This window comes from Microcebus murinus, chromosome 14, assembly GCF_040939455.1.
Source record: "Microcebus murinus isolate Inina chromosome 14, M.murinus_Inina_mat1.0, whole genome shotgun sequence".
In the NCBI taxonomy this organism is placed as follows: Eukaryota; Metazoa; Chordata; class Mammalia; order Primates; family Cheirogaleidae; genus Microcebus; species Microcebus murinus.
Genome location: NC_134117.1, coordinates 25908510 through 25914509, shown reverse-complemented (window position 1 = coordinate 25914509; position 6000 = coordinate 25908510). Strand labels below are relative to the sequence as shown.

At 39.0% G+C, this 6000-nt stretch overlaps 1 pseudogene; it reads left to right on the top strand.

Annotated features, from left to right (window-relative positions):
- The first annotated feature begins 1800 nt into the window (after nucleotides 1-1800).
- LOC105873670 (large ribosomal subunit protein eL34-like) lies at nucleotides 1801-2163 on the top strand (annotated as a pseudogene).
- The last annotated feature ends 3837 nt before the right edge of the window (nucleotides 2164-6000 follow it).

The window sequence follows — 6000 nt, the reverse complement described above, 5'->3', positions numbered from 1 at the left end:
CGGCCTCCCAGAGTGCTAGGATTACAGGCGTGAGCTACCACGCCCAGCCTTGACTCTTTAAAATAAAGGGAGAGAAAGAAGAGAGAGAGAGACAGAGAGAGAAAGAAAGATATCTTTTGGACCTAACATAGAAAACTATAAAATATATTATTTTTTTCTTTTTTTTCTTTTTCTTTTTTTTTTTTTTTGAGACAGAGTCTCGCTTGTTGCCCAGGCTAGAGTGAGTGCCGTGGCATCAGCCTAGCTCACAGCAACCTCAAACTCCTGGGCTCAAGCAATCCTGCTGCCTCAGCCTCCCGAGTAGCTGGGACTACAGGCATGCGCCACCATGCCCGGCTAATTTTTATATATATATATTAGTTGGCCAATTAATTTCTTTCTATTTAGAGTAGAGACGGGGTCTTGCTCTTGCTCAGGCTGGTTTCGAACTCCTGACCTTGAGCAATCCGCCCGCCTCAGCCTCCCAAAGTGCTAGGATTACAGGCATGAGCCACCGCGCCCGGCTTATTTTTTTCTTTTTTTAAGGAAAACTCTCAGAGAACATAAAATATATTATTAAGAAAAGCAATTTGCAAAATATAATTTACATAGTCTCATTTTTGTGAAAAATGTTTATGTACATTTATAACCACATATACATATTTTAAAAACCAGAAAGATCATCCAAAACTTAACATTTGTTACCTTAGAGGGGAGAAGGAGGGTCACCAAAAGGGATTTGCACTTGCTGTATTTCTGTCATTTGTGGGGTTTTTTTGGTTTTTTTTGAGACAGTCTTACTCTGTTGCCCACGCTAGAGTGAGTGCTCTGGTGTCAGCCTAGCTCACAGCAACCTCAAACTCCTGGGCTCAAGCTATCCTTCTGCCTCAGCCTCCCAAGTAGCTGGGACTACAGGCATGTGCCACCATGCCCAGCTAATTTTTTCTCTATATATTAGTTGGCCAATTAATTTCTTTCTATTTATAGTAGAGATGGGGTCTCGCTCTTGCTCAGGCTGGTCTCAAGCTCCTGAGCTCAAACGATCCGCGCACCTCGGTCTCCCAGAGTGCTAGGATTACAGGCATGAGCCACCGCGCCTGGCCTGTCATTTGTTTTTATAATAAGAATATATTAGTTTTGTAAAAATCAATAAAAGTATTAAATTTTTCCTTTTGTGGAAGAAATTCTGAGGGAGTAGGACAGTGTCACAAGGAACTTGTTTTAAATTAACTCTCCCTTTTCACATACAAACGGCCCAAATCTGCTCTATCTCCTAATGACTTATTCCATCCCTGAGGAATTCCCTAGTCAAGTAAATGGCAAGAACCCTGCCTTCTGTGGATACGAAAGAAGTCAAAATTGGAATTCCTTACCTTCCTAGGACTTAACCTCTTGGTCTAAAGTTGACTCTACTGCTCCCTTTCTGAGTGAAGACAGAGAGAGAGAGAGACAGAGAGAAGGATCTACAGTTGTTTGTGTGTGTGTGTGTAGGAGGGGGTCAAAACTGACTCAGCCATCTCACAATAAGGTTTGGAATCCCAAATAATACCTGATCTGGAAGATTCCATGTGGACAACAAAATTACACAGTCAAAATATTGAGGTTGCTGCAGGTATGGGAGCTAATTTTTTCCCCTCATCTTTAGTCTCTTTACAATCGGTCACCATGCGAGATGTTGCAGGAGCTGAGAGCTCTTAGAACAGTCTTTTGAGCTAGCATAGAGGTGAGAGGAGCAAGAGGGAGGTTGGCGGTGAGCAGGTTCCCTTCTTTTAGCTTCGGAAACTCCTCGATCCTGGCTGCTTCTCCAAAGCCACACTCAAAATGGTACAGCGTTTGACATATTGTCATAGGCTTTCCTACAATACAGCTTCTAACAAAACTAGGCTGTCCTGAACCCCTGGTAATAGAATTGTTTACCTTTTTACCGAGAAGGTTGGGAAAGCACCAAAATCTGCATGTGATGTGTGCCCAGGTAGACTTCCAGGGGTTCGTGCTGTGAGACCTAAAGTTCTTATGAGGTTGTCTAAAAAAAAAAAAAACAAAAACCATGTCAACAGGGCCTACGGTGGTTCCATGTGTGCTAAATGTGTTTGTGACGGGATAAAGCGTGCTTTCCTTATTGAGGAGCAGAAAATCGTTGTGAAGGTGTTGAAGGCACAAGCGCAGAGCCAGAAAGCTAAATAAGAAAATGAAGTTTTGAATAATAAAAATTAAAAGGCAAAAAAAATATATATTGAGGTCAAGATACCTAAATCATCTGGCCCAAATAATCTAGATAATTAATTAATTTAATAATTCCTTATTTTCCAGTTCAGTTTGCCAGGGTAGATCTGGCCAGAGAGGGTTTGGAAGCAAGAGGAACAAGGATAAAGGAAGAGAACATGGTCTTTGGGGAGCCCTTAAGAAAGGTGATATGGATTCTGAAACAGAAGACATGGCTAGATGGAAGTAAGTTTGTAGTCCTTGAGGAGCATTTGCACTATGACAGAGGCAACACTTCCTCCGTAGGGGAACAGGTGAGACACAACTCAGAGAAGTGTGAGCAAGGGCTTGAGTGTGTTCGTGGCCCTACCATCTGAGTTGAAGAGGTTAAGGATTTTGAGATCACTTTGAATCTCATCACCTCTTTGAAACTCACATTCTTCCTTCTTCAGAAAACCTCCCGTAAATAAGCCTGCATGATTGTAGTCAGTTTTTAGCAATTTAATACTTTATTAAAACTACATTCTTTTATTTATTATCACTTTACTAAGTTGTAAATGTCTTTAGGGCAGAAATCATGTTTTTGTTTTTAAACATTTCCACAATGCTTAGGTATAGGGCTGGGAACGTAATAGTGTTTGGTAAGTAATCGTGTGATGCAAAAGTTTCTGAAGTTTCATGATCTTCTTCCTAACTTAGAGAGAGAATACACAAGATGGTTGAGTTGTGTCCACACATGCTCAAATCAGAGGGCCTGAGGTTCACCGTACATGGTCTATTTTTTTTTTCTGAAGAAAGCTATTCTGAATGCAAATTCAGTCTCAAAGCGCTACAAAGGACAACTGGGAAAGCACAGACCCTTCTAAATCCCTTTTGGGGACTCGGCTGTGTGTGTGTGTGTGTGTGTGTGTCAGTGTGCGTGGGTGGGGGAAGGTTGTGGTGTGGTGGGAGGGGACAGGCAAGAGGGAGGAAAGAGAGACTCCACGCAGTGATTATGTAGAAGGGATTTGCTATGTCTCTTCCCCCACCCCCCTTCTTTCTTTGTCCTCTTTCTCCTGGTCCCCTTCTTCTGCATTTGTCTGGGAGGATCCTGGAGTGTTCTTTTGATCGACTCAATCTTTTTCTGGCACTTGAGTTCTGATTGGCTGAAGGACTTAGAGAGGAAAAAAAAACTTTAATTAAGTAGATAATCTCTTCTTTGGACGTTTGGCAGCTCCATTTCACCTCCCCTTAACTCTGTTTGGGATCGCTTACACACCAAGGAAGTTGGGCTTTGAGAATTCCATCCCACTACCTCTGAGGAGACTACTTCCAATCTTGCTTCTCTATCACCCTATTTTTTAGAATTTTCTCTGTCACTCCAGAGGATTATGTTTCTTATGAAGCCTTCTGTGTGCATCTTTCTTTTTACCTGTGTCCTCCCACTCAGCCATACCTGGTAAGTAATCTGGACTCCTACCTGGAACTAGGAATAGGTAAGTGTATGTAATATATTAGAGAAAACTCATTTTCATTTCCATAAATGTAGGAAACCTTGAGATCTCTCCTGGGAAAAACTGTCCTATGGAATAGGGCTCTTCCTAAATTTGCGGCTAATTTCAGTAAATCATTAGGATCCCTATCAATAAAGGATTAAAAGATAGGGGGTTCCTATTTTTATAAATTGCTATACCACAAATATCCCAAGTGATTTTGGGGGGAAATGTACAGTAGCCCTTTTTACCAAATCCTGATGTCAGTATTGAGGAGGAGAGGAGGTGTCCCAAAGCAGGTTCTACTATGTGTTGAATCTGATCTTGAGATGAAGGCTAGAGACAAAATGCAATGTGATCTTATTTTGTACTCTCTGACTTTAATTTTTTCAGAATACTCTAACTGCTCATAGTATCACTTCCTAGACATTAAAAATTTATTTGAACTACTGAGTTAGTATTGGGTTAATAAACATGGTTAAAACTAGATATTTTCAAAATCTAAACTTCTCTACAAATTTAATTTGTTCAATTTACAAAAATTTCCAAATTGCTCAGAAAATCAGATAATATATATGAAAATAAACTTGTAAATGATAAAGCATTGCACAAATGATAGAGAATATTATCGCCATTCTCATTTAGTTCTTGGAAACCACATAAAGTATCTATACCTCCAACAGTTAATAAGCAAGCACACAATAACATACAGAATGCAGGTTGCTAGGGTGTTTGGAGTTTCTCTCCAATTCAGATATAAGCTCAGTCTCTCCCTTGATCTGTTCTCATTTTGACTATCTATTTATCCAAAATATAAATCCAATTGCTACATAAACTGTTGAGGAAGCAAGAATAGGACTTTCTTTGCTGAAATAAGCTGCTTGTGCTAATTATGGAGAGTGTATTCTTATCATAAATGAGTAGTATAGCCATCTTTATTGGAGTGTTGATATGCCAACTTAATACAACTATTTGCAAGTTGATGTGATAATTGGCAACATTTCTGATTATAAAATGTACCACCAAATAATTGGTCCATTTTTAATTGGCATTTTAATTAAATATTTCAATGTTAAAAAAAATCTCTCTTCTCTCCCTTTCATGAGAACAAAAAGACAAAAGGGAGAGGAGACTATTTCAGAGCATTTCTACTGATGTTCATGGTATTCTTCAGCTGATTCAGTATCAGCAAAAGAGAAACACGAGATTCCTTTCCCTAGTCACCAGGGCGGTGTGAAGAATTGTTCTATAAAAAATACCTTTACTGTGTGTTCCCTTCCCTGCTGGAGGGGGTCATGTTCATTTCATTCCGATACTGACACAGCCACACTGAAAGGTGGCTGGGTTGCTTGTCTGTCCAAATTCAAGTGTCTGGATTCAAAAAGAAAAAGAAAAAAAGAGATGTGAAAGAAAGTTCTAATTTAAAAACAGGGTTTAAGAACCCCTTCTCGCCTTGCCTGACTTTCAGAAGAAAATGTACAAATCTCCTGTGTAATGAATTAGATTTTAATTGCTTTTTCCTATAAGCCCCAATTTGAATTAAACATTTATACTCTGCCAAGAATCTGGTTTTGGTAGCATTTGAAAAGTGATTTTTAACTTTAACATTAAAATTTGATTATTCTTGTAATGAAACTATCAGGGTTTTGTATAAGGTCATCTTCCCCTTTGTGCCATACAGAGAAATTTGACCAAGTGCAGCCTTTGAAATGTTTCTCTTCATACTTCATTATCAATCTTTTATGTAAGGAACTCAAAAGCATTTAACAAATAAAGAACCACAATTTCTGCTTGGCTGTTCAATTGTAGGGCTGTCTGAAATTACTGTCTGAACGAGTCCATCAACAGAAATTCCTAAGCTTGAAAGGGAGAAAATAATGATGACATTCATCTATCATATGCAGTTTTACTAGGTAAATCAGTATAAGACAATTGTTTTAAAAAAAGATTTTTTCACAGTTTCTTATTATTGGGACAATTCTGAAGAGAATTATTCTTCTGTGACTTGAGAAAAATCTTTTCTTTGAATTTGTTTTTCTTAATTCTTATGGCTCCCCCTCAAAAAAGAGAGAGAATAGGAATGCATGATACAGCCAAGCTGAGGGTAATAATTATAATTGTCAGAGATGAGCCAGTTTGAGTTTTCTTCCAATGCACTTACTCATCTAGAATGAACAGGCCTAGAAAATGCCTTCTTAACAGTTGACCCCATTTTACTCCAAATGATGTCTCATAATAATACTGGGTCTTGCCCAGTTCTGTCCATCTCTTACTCTCTCTCTCTCTGCCTCAGTCACCAAATGAGAAAGATGCAATGGGACACAGAGATCAACCATGGCTCTGCTCT